Below are 11,235 nucleotides of genomic sequence, written 5' to 3'. Positions count from 1 at the left end.
GATTCATTTCATTAAGTGAGTAATAGAAGAACTCGTAGAAGGGGCTACAAGTGTCATTCAAGTGCACCGGCAGCAACGGGTGGTGATGGAGGTGGTGGTAACGGTGATGTAATGGTGGTAGTGGTGGGTAGAACGGAGGCTGTGCGTGTCGATTCTTTTTTAACAGTGCGCAACGATGATGATAGTTCTTTTTTTTTTTTTTTTTTTTAGAGATTAACGCGCCATCGATCTCGCGATACGAATACGAACGATGATGATTCAAAAGAAAGGAAAAAGAAAAAGAAAGAGTGAAAAGTAATGCATTAAGAAGATCGCGCGATTTCAATGCGCTCTACTCCGTAACTCTGTGACGTTCCACACCGAGCAAAGCAACTTTTCCTATTCTCTCTCTTTTCCAGTGTACGAGGAGGCGTGTTCGTTATCCCCACTAGTTTATCCTTCCACCCTTTCCTCGTTGCTTGGGTGTCCCCTCCTATCTTGCCCGGCGACAAGCATTCCAGGAACCATGGACTCTCTACTACACCGCTTTTCTCTTTCGTTCTTGTTCCTATGAAGCGCACAACGAGACGACGACGACGACGACGACGACGACGGCGACGGCGACGGCGACGACAACGACAACGACAACGACGACAACAACTACGATGACTACGATGAAGGTTTAAAGCACCTTTTCTTGCTTTCTTTCCTTCTTTTCCTCGGAGCTTCTCTTATTCCTCGTTGTCGCCGTCGTAGCCGTCGTCGTTGTGACGTCGTCGTAGTCGTAGTCGTAGTCGTAGTCGCAGGAACGTTCTTCTCCCCAGCAACGAGACTTTTCCTCTCCTCCCTCTCTTTCTCTTACTCTATTACCCCTATATTTCTCCTTCTTTCAGCTGACGTATACGTATCCCACTCCGTATTTCTCACACAGCCGGTGAACGAAGAGGTGTTAGTCACTTCAAGGACGTTGCTGTAATTGGGATAGGTCGGATAGACGCGTTGGCTGGGGAGGAGGGGGAGGGTAGGTACATAGAGGAAGAAAGAAAAAGATATAGATAAAGATAAAGTTAAAGATATAGATAAAGATAAAGATAAAGATAAAGATAAAGAAGGAAAGAGTGAAGAAAAGAGAGGAGGAAAAGCAAGAAAAAAAGAAAGGCTGTGTGGTGCGTTTCTGTAAATGGCGGCTGGCCGGGCGTCGCGCGTCACAGCTGTTTCTGTCTCTCTTCTTGGTGTCTTTCTCTCGGTCAACCGCGCGCGCGTTAGTCGCAGACGAGCGAGCAAAGTCTTCAGTAGTGCCGAGGTGTGCGGAGATAGTAGTACGCGCGCGCGCGCGGTGACAGAGAGCCTACGGGAGCCCTCGCCGGTACATTTTTCGCTCAAGTGCTCTCTTTATTTATTGTGTATATGTGTTTGGTGTATGCGTATGCGTCTGTGCTACCGAAAGAAAGAAAGAAAGAAAGAAAAAGGGAGAGAAAGAGAGAGAGAGAGAGAAAGATAGATAGAGAAAAGGAAAGAAAGAGAGATAGCGAGAGAGAGAGAGAGAGAGAGAGAGAGAGAGAAAATATATCTACACACGCACGTGCCCCGATCATCTCCCTCTTCTCGTTTATTTCTTCGAAGTGTTTATTGCCAATCGTCGATCTTTCTCTCTGCAGAGGATCTAGAGTATCGAGCAACATGGAGGAAGGTGCGGTGGTTCTTCGATAGTGCTCTCAGCGATAGGCTAGAGGAGTGAGCGGTGCGACACCAGCGCCACAGGAGGATAAGGATCGTCGTGTTAGTCTCTTTCTGTTTGTCCCTCTTTCTCTCTCTCTCTCTCTCTCTCTCTCTCTCTCTCTCTTTTTCTTTCTCCCACTGTCTTTTTCTTTCTTTCTTCCTATCTCTTTCTCTTTCTTTTTCTCTTTCTCTCTTGATCTATTTTCCTGTAACTCCTATTCTCCTATGTCCTCTTGCCTTGTTGTTGTTCTTCTTCTTCTTCTTGTTCTTGTTCTTCATCTGTACGCCTTCAGCCCGCACGCACTTGCTTTTCCGTTCTCGCCTTTGTTCGATGCGAAGCATATCCACCACACCACTACCACTACCACTACCACTACCGCCACCGTTGCCACCCCCGTCACAACCACCACCGTCGCCACGTACACACGAACAAACACCACAGGTAAAGAAAACGATTAATTGAATGTTGTTGCCACGCTCGATCTCTGTGGTACAAGGAGAACAGAAAGGATGATGATTTAACGAGCTAACACCTTCCACTGGGAGAGTCCAACATTAAGATTTACTAATTTCGTTTTTGTTTGTTTCTCTAAAAGTAGGACAAAATCAATAAAAAAATTCGTATTACTAATGCACCACGTCCCGTGTTTTCACTCGAAATGATATTTCCTTTATTTATTATTATTTATTTCTTTTTTCGCATGGAAACTATTTGAACAGACCAAAATGTATATGGATTTGTATATTTATTTGACTATTATCGAGCTCAGATTAAAGTATTTACAGATATCAATTGAAATGTCTCTCTTGACAGACGAAACTTTCTCAATGAAGATAATAAAATTAGACTCTGGTTACTATATGACACGTACGTGCGAATAAGTAAGAAGAATTACAAATCCATTCTATCACTATCCTGTCGTATCCCGGAAATAGGTAGCAATGTTGAGAAAAGTGTAGGGAATGTAATGAGTTGCCAAGTACGATGTGGTGATGTGTCTGTCTGTCTTTTCAATAATTCTCGACTCCTGGTAACGACTCCGGTATCGACATTGATCGACACAGTTCTCCGTTTTAAATCTGGCGCGCTTATGTAGATATCCTCGGGTCCGATATTTCGTTATCTATCTTTTTATACGAATTACTCTCTCGAAATGACAACAAAATTCTCGATAGTGCTGCTTAACCGCGTTATTTAAATTTCCTTAGGAGAGATATTTTTTCTTTCGAGTGCATACAAGTTCGAACACGTTGTTCTTATCAGAATGACGACCAAGCTTATGAACTAAATATTATTTGTTTTGTGTTGAAGAGGAAGGGAGGGAGGGAGTTAGGGAGGGAGGGAAATGCTTAAATAAGCAATCAAATGTAAACTGTCAATTATAACATGTTTCATTATAGCAATGTCATTTATAAATACATATTATATAAAACACGGAACAGATTTATTTGTCCAGTTGCTACGGTGAGAAGCATACAAATTTCAATGTATATTTTGATCAAACATTTCTATTAAATATACACGTACCGGTGCATTTTGTCTCATTTATTTTCTTCAATCATGAAATTTAAAAAGCAAATGTTTAACCATAATAACAATGACTCAAACGATCTAATTTAAAAGTATTATAACAAAGTGTCGACAAAATAATCGTTATTATCCTTAATCATAGTATTATCAGTTCGTCTAATAGTAAAAACAAAAGAAAAATGAAAGAACAGTATGACGCGGCGGCCCTGGTGATAGATGTAACTACTAACAAACAAGTAGCAAGTAAGCAGGTCCGGCAACGTTATAACGTCGGCCCTGTGTCTTTAGGCCGTACTACTACTACTACTCTATTTCAGATTGGGATGGTAGCTCATGGTAGCTAGAACGTAAAGAATGGAATGTTATTATTTATTTTTATTCTGTTAATATTTAGAAAAGTACTGCACGCGAGAGTACAGTGTAGTGTCAAAAAGCAAAAGAGGTAGTTTTATATGACGCATCGTCGTTGGTTGTCATTAGGAGGATGAGAATCTTTCGATAGATAAAAGCCAAGCAAGCAAGCAAGCAAAAGAAGGTGCATTCCCGCTTCGGCAGCGACCGCGTGTCTACTCCGTACACGATGTTCGGCGCGTATACGCGCGACCGACTGGCTCACGGCTGGTGGAGTAAACCGGGGGTAAGGTTTTAGGGTAGGGAGAGCGTAGCGACGAGGAGGAGAACGTAGATGCGCGCGCGTGATCGTTCGGTTGTAAGAGCTGCCGGAGTGTAAAGCGGGTTCAGTTGAGCAACCGAGAAGTCCGAGACTGTACGTACGTGATCGTCGTCGTGCGGCGGGGTGGCAAGAAAAGAGGAAGAAGGAATGAATGGGTGGGGGAGAGTGTGAACGAGGCGTCGCGCAGCGACGACGACGACGGCGACGACGGAGACGACGACGACGACGACGACGACGACGGTAACGGTGATGACGAGTTCGAGCACACATACTATACATATATAGAAAATACCTATCTATTAAAAAATAAAAAAGAGAGAGACAGAGAGAGAGAGAGATGTCAATAATTCGTAGGTGGAACGTTTGTGATTCTCATTGGCGTACGTAGTAGCGTATTGGTTAAATTGAATTCGCCAAAGCGTAGAATAATCGTATGAGTGACCGACGACGACAACGACAACGACGACTACGACGACGACGACGACAGTCTTCCTCTATTCTCGCTTCCGATCTTCTTGTCCTATACCGGTTAGATGTTATATACGTATCAATGTTGCTAGACTATTCCATTTTTCTTTCGTAGTGTGTGTTTTTATACATGATATGTATGTGCATGTGTATGAGATCTAACAAAAGAAGGAAAGTCGTGTCCGGACTCTCGAGGGGTAAAGAAGAAGCAGCAGCAGAAGAAGAAGAAGAAGAAGAAGTGGTGAAGGAGGAGGAAAAAGGAGTACGGTGTGTTCCGAGTGCTTCTTTGCGAACCCGATAATTGCCTCGGAATTTACCAGTTCTGGGCACCGCGTTCTCAGTGTGTGTGTATGTTATATTCGTATGTGCATGTTACGTGTAGGTGTACTCGTGTATATTAGCCCTACCATTTGTGTGTTCTTGTTCATCGTGTTGTTCCTCTATTTTCTTCTTCTGATCTTTTGTTCGAGACATTGATGGTTAGTGACCGAATGAAATAGAATAGCCGAAACTGGCGCCTAGGAAGGAGAACGTCGTCGTAGTGACAGATTACGAGGACGAGGACGAGGACGAGGTCGGTGGCGGTGGCGGTGGCGGTGGCGGTGGCGGCGACGGCGACGGCGACGGCGACGGCAACGGGTAGTAGTGACCATAGGCAAGCAAGCAAGCAACCAGGCAAGCAGCAGGACCCTGTATCCAAGAGAACCTCGCATTCTGCGTGAACTCGCTCTTTCAGTGCTCCTCAACATATAGGTGTGTGTATGCGTGTAATGTGTATGCCTCTCTCTCCAAGCTATCCCTGTGGATGGTTGTATGTGTGTGCTTTTCTTTCGTGACTTACTCGCGCGCATATATCTATATATACAACAGAGAGTTGAGTACTTGTACGTTGGGTTACGTGTGTGCGCGCGTGTAAACGTGCACGTGCGCACGAGCTTTTATAATGTGTCAGTGACTCCCATGCCCGTGGTAAAAGCAAGCAAAGTAATTCGTCCTTGCTACGAGTATCTACTACCTCTACTCTAGGAGTCAGTATACGTCGCCTATAGCTTCTATTTATACGACGACTATACGCGTCTCGCACTTTCCTCGTCGGTCTCCTCTCTTTCTCACTACTACCTTCTTGTTTCCTCTCTCATTCTTCCCCTGATCGTACTCTCAACCTTTCGCTCCCACCTTCTCCTCTTACATTGACTCTCATCGTCCCACCAGTTTTCCCCTTTCGCGTTGGCATCCCCTCTCTTCGTTTCGAACAGCAGCGTCGCTCTTGTCCCTTTCGCTCGCTCTTACTCTCTTTCTCCGACTCACTCACTCAAACACACACAACACACACACAACACGTATAGAAAACTTGTAGCGAATTCACCAGGAACGACGTGTTGTGTGTGTGCGTGCGTGTGTGTGTGTGTATGGTGTCCGGCGGCAACCCACCGACCAACCGAACGGATCCGATTCTCCGTTCGGCTTGACTCGCAACAGAAAAGAGATGGCCGGTGAACGGTGAATCGTGTCACGCGTCCACCCTTGTACTCTCGTGCATACTAGCGTATGCGCGGAATGTGCCACCGGGAACACAATGGGTTTATTGTGTTAGTGAATAATAATAGTAACGCTGTGCGCAGCGTCAGTCCGTCGTTGCTGCCGCCAACGACGGCACTACTACATTTTACTACACTACTCTACTACTACTACTTACTACTACTACACTTTACTATTACTACTACTACACTTTACTATTACTACTACTACACTTTACTACTATTACTACTACTACTACTACTACTACTACTACTACTACTACGTAAAACAGCAGAAGAGGACAAGTAAGATTACAACCAAAGTACTTGCTACTAGTAAAGCACAACTTTTAGATACGATATGCGTTCGTGTGGTACCATGTTTGTTTTTGATTGTAGTATCGAGCTTTTTGATCGGAGAAAATTCTTGCTTCGTATTTCCCAACTATCTCTCATTCTCCATTACGACGAATAAAATCGAAGCTATATTCTCTGGTATCACACGTTGCATAGTTTCCTGTCTCTCTCTCTTTCTCTTTCTCTTTCTCTTTCTCTTTCTCTTTCTCTTTCTTCCACTTTTGCCTTTCATTTCACGCGCCCACACAGAAACGCGCGCGCATGCACATGCTACACACTATATAACTATCTTCCCTTTTCACTCTTCCAACCTCTTTTCTCTCCCGTCTAATTTCTCTCCATTTTATCGTCTCTCCTTTCCTTGCATCGCATTTATCGTCGTACACCTCGTGCTGCTGCTGCTGCTGCTGCTGCTGCTGCTGCTGCTGCTGCTGCTGATGCCGCTGCTGCTGCTGATGCCGCTGCTGATGCTTCCTTCGAGAGTATTACAGTTTCTAGAGACCCTTGACCGCACGAAATTTGATGCTGTCGTAGTCGCTCAGTTGACTACATTAAATGTCCCTTCGTCGAAATTCCTTTTTTTCAGTTGACTGACATTAGTATTTACTATATCTGATAATTGTTTAATAGTAATCATTTGTTTCTGTCAAATTTGTGCTTGATCATTAATTATTCTTAACACGAAATTAGATCGTAGGTCGTTTTAATATTCTTTCATGTTAGTTAGATAGCTTCGTGGTATTATAAATCTAGTAATGTATACCTAGTAATTTCCTAATGAAATATATATATATACATCGGATTTTCTTACCTTAGAGAGATTTTACCATTTTACTGAAAACGAATCGATGCTCCTGGGCCAAGTTTAGACTTGGTCGTACATCTTAAGTAGAACGTTTAATCGAATCATTAAAATCTTTCTTTTTCTCTTTTTTTCTCTTTCTTTTTTTAATTGGATTAGCCAAGTAGGGAACATCTATTTTAAATGTGTGTAACCTGCTACGTCAAAGTTTTGTTGTCATCGTCATCGTCATCGTCATCGTCATCGTCGTCATCCGTTAATTGACAAAATCTCTCGTGTACGTCGATTTCTCTTCCCTTATTTCATAAGAACCGTCATAAATAGAAATTGCATATGTATATATATATATATATATATATATATATTTTATTTATACATGATATTTAAATGATATACTTTAGCGATAGTGAGAATTGTACGGAATTGACTGACCCGCGTGATAGTCTGCGGTATAGTCGATAAATTATGATAGACGGACGATAAACTTGTATCAATTTATGAACTTCCTTCCTTTCCTCCTTTTCAACCTATCGTAAGTATAGGAAAAAGATTCTCCTCACATTTTCTTCGGTTTTATTATTGTACTTTACAAAAAGGAAGAAATAGACAAGAAAAATTGAGAGAGAGGAAAGGAAAGGAAATGGCAGGGGTGAATTGTCTGAAAGATGAGACCTTAAAGCAATCAATTTTTAAATGATTCTCTTAAATTAAAAAAAGAAATGTTTTTTAAACGTTTCTTTTTTTTTAAGGTGTAGAAATTGAATTAGGTACTATTAATAAAATATCTAAAATAAGTTTTAAAAAGGGCCACTATAGTTCATTTCTACACACATGCATGTGTGTATAATATATTATTATATATCAAATTATAATACACACAATTGCTGTTATATATATATGTATAAGAAATTACTTTGTTGTATATGTATAGAGAGACACACGCTGCATGTATTGCACACAAATATTATATATACATAGAAGAATCTGGTTAAAGGTAGTAACGAAGTTTTAAATCGATCGTCGTCGTCGTTTTGTCGTGGGACGATAAAGGAGGCGTGCGTTTCTTGACTCGTTTTAACGTGTCTTAACGTGTCTTAACGTGTCTTAACGTGTCTTAACTTGCACGTTCTCTTCTTCTTCTTCTTCTTCTTCTTCTTCTTCTTCTTCTCCTCCTCCTCCTCCTTCTTTCAACTTCGACGCGATCTGCGAATATTTCTCTGTTGGGTTCGTTGATCCGTTTCACCATGCCGCCGCCACCGCCACCGCCGCCACCACCACCACCACCATGCTTTGTGATTCACATCATTTCTTTTACCTTTTTCTCTCTCGTTTCTTATTGTCCTCAGTCACCATCTCTGTCTATTACGTCCTCCACCCTTACCCCTATTCCCATTCTCAACCCTAACCCTAATCCTGTATCTTTCCTCGCTGTAGTTTTATTCATCTTACGATTCCTCTTGCTCATCATCATAAACGACCACCGTGGCAAAAAACCACTAGCAAAGTCTTTTGCGCATTCGCACGATCGTATTGGACGATAATAACGTATCCGATAAAGTCAACCACCAACACGCTGATGGGGTTGGGTTGTGACAAGGTTTTTATTAAAGGAGAAAAGAAATGCACGCACGCATACTATTTTCAATCGACACGTTGTGTAACTTTTGTGTTTAATCTAATGCGCGCGCGCACACATGTTACGTCGGCGGGTGTAGTACTACGCGTTGTGTATATTTGTAGTAAAACTCCTCCTCCTCCAAAATTTGACTTGAGGATTTAATTTTAGTGGATTTTTAAATATGACGCCACTCAGTCTTCATCTTCTTTTTCTCCTTTATATTTCTTTTATACTATTTTTTGTATATATATATATATATATATATATATATATATATATATATTGGGTTGGCAAGAAAGTTATTTCGATTTTCTAGTGTGAAATATTACTCTTTCTTGCCAACCCAATAAAATATTACTTTATATATTTTATATTATTATTATTATTATTATTATTTTCCTTTTCATACATTCATTATCTTTCTTGTATTTCAACTGAAAATACTATCTATCTATAAAAGAAACAATTCATTCTCGTGTAAATATAATTTGAATTAGAAGAAACTTTGGTTTCTTACGAAACAACATTGTATGTTTTTATTTAATGTACGTAATCAATATGTTTGATTTAAAATCCAGTATTTGATAGTAGTATGTGAATATAATACTTGTGTTTGTTCTTTCTTTCCTTCCTTCTTTCATTCATTTTGTTTTTTATTTTTTGTATTTGTTATTAAAAGGATTTGTAACATTTTATTTGCACGACCAATTACATCCCCTATAATTGAGGAGGGGGTGGATTGGTAGAAGGAATTCGAGTAAATTTGTTATTTCGTTTTACTACGTCAAAATGAATGATTCAACCAATATTTGTAGTACTATGTAAATGTGATGATGCATTCATATGTATATATATGCACGTATTTTTACGTACTGTCTAGCAGACATTCAATGTTTTTCTTTTTTTCTTTTCTTTCTCTTTTCTTTTCTTTTCTTTTTCTTTTTCTTTTTCTTTTTCTTGTTCTTTGACTATGTCTCCCTTCGTGTTTCTTTACGTACGAGAATACTAAACTGAGTGAATTGTGTCGCAACCGATGTTGCGATTATAAACGTGCTGCTTATGCTTTTATGCATAAGCTTTGTATAATATATTACTACGAATTTAACTTTAGAATCGAATTAGAAATACGACATTTGTTTTGTTTGTTTTATTTCTTAAATTCATAATTATGTTGAAATTTCAGCGAGAAAATGAAAAAGAAACAAAATATAGAATATTCCAAAGGAATACATATTTCTTTTCTTTTAATTGTTCGCGTTTCAATGGAGACACCACCCTGTTGACTTAACAAACTAAACTCGATGACCTTCGCGACACCGTAATAAAATAATATTAAATTCATGTACACACAAGGAACCATCATCCTATACAACACTCTACTTGTAGGTAGGATTGACGTAACGCATTCACATGCATATATGCATGTGTGTTTGTTCTCGCGTAGAATCTATCTTCTCTAGTATAGTAACACGAACTGACTGGTTGGTTATTTTGCTTGCGCGCGCACGTGCACTATAACCATCAGGTTAGTAGATACAAGGGAGGGAATCTTTATATATTCTTTTATTATATTTATTATTAATATATTTCATTGACAAATATACAATATAGTACATTTATATTTAAATACATATAATGTGCGATAATATATATTTACTATAATTACTATAGTAGTAGTATTACTATATATATATATATATATATATTGTAATACGTCGATCATACTATTTTGATCGTCATGTCGTCTTATAGTACGCATCGCGTGTAAAGAATGAACTTCTTCTTCTTCTTCTTCGTTTACTTCGCGATGTGAATCGTGAACGATGTGAAGTTTATAGATAGTATATATCGAAGAATTTTCAACGAATAATTCCTTTCACTATATCTCTCCACAAACCAACTTTCATTCATTGTACACTTTAACAAGTCACGTTACAATTTCTATAGAAATATCTTTTATCGTTGAGAATAAGAAAGATATATATATATTTGACGTGATTCTTTTTTTTCTTTTCTTTTTTCTTTTTCTTTTTCTTATTCTTCTTTGAAATAAGATGAACAAAATCAGAAATAAAAATACTATTCGCGTTTAGGTATATATATATGTATATTGTGTAGTTCTTGGGTGACCCTTTTAACCATTCGAAAGAGATTTAACGTGTTAGTATTTTTCAATTTTGTGTTTCTTAACCTTTGAAGATCAACGTTTTTGTAGAAACGGTTTAAAAGTAATAATATATCACCGTATATATATATATATATATATATATATATATATATATATATATATGTATATTGTGTGTTTGAATAGTTTTGAAATTCTACCAAATGTCACAGAAAGGACTAAGTTTTGATAAAGAGAAACAGAGACAGAGAGAAATCTTGTAGTAAATCGATAAAGAGAGTTCACAATTTCTCAATTTACTCTCGTCAAAGTTCATTTTAATTTTTCCCTTCACGTTGTGTGATAAGATCGATTAACGTAAATCGAAAAAAAAAGACGAAAATATTTTATGATGGGAAGAAAAAAAAAAGAAAAAAAAAGAAAAAAAAAATCACTAACTATATAAA

General features: G+C 39.0%; 1 protein-coding gene across 13 annotated transcripts in view; it reads left to right on the top strand.

Moving 5' to 3' along the window:
* The first annotated feature begins 1,008 nt into the window (after positions 1-1,008).
* Positions 1,009-11,235, top strand: part of cic (Putative transcription factor capicua) — a 30,045-nt gene continuing 19,818 nt past the window's right edge. For 7 of the 13 annotated variants that reach the window (XM_089178690.1, XM_089178689.1, XM_089178686.1 and 4 more), the window contains exon 1: positions 3,049-5,123. The gene's annotated coding sequence lies outside the window, so the exon portion shown is untranslated. Of the gene's footprint in view, positions 1,346-1,637; positions 1,759-1,842; positions 2,141-3,048; positions 5,124-5,849; positions 6,194-11,235 lie in introns of those variants that run through there. The other 6 variants (XM_089178683.1, XM_089178685.1, XM_089178684.1 and 3 more) reach the window with 6 other exon arrangements.

The sequence above is a fragment of the Polistes dominula genome, unplaced genomic scaffold, assembly GCF_049000335.1.
Source record: "Polistes dominula isolate Pdom_NZ unplaced genomic scaffold, Pdom_raw_medaka contig_11, whole genome shotgun sequence".
Lineage (NCBI taxonomy): Eukaryota > Metazoa > Arthropoda > Insecta > Hymenoptera > Vespidae > Polistes > Polistes dominula.
Note: the sequence above shows the minus strand (reverse complement) of the source record. Positions and strands in the feature narration are given on the sequence as shown.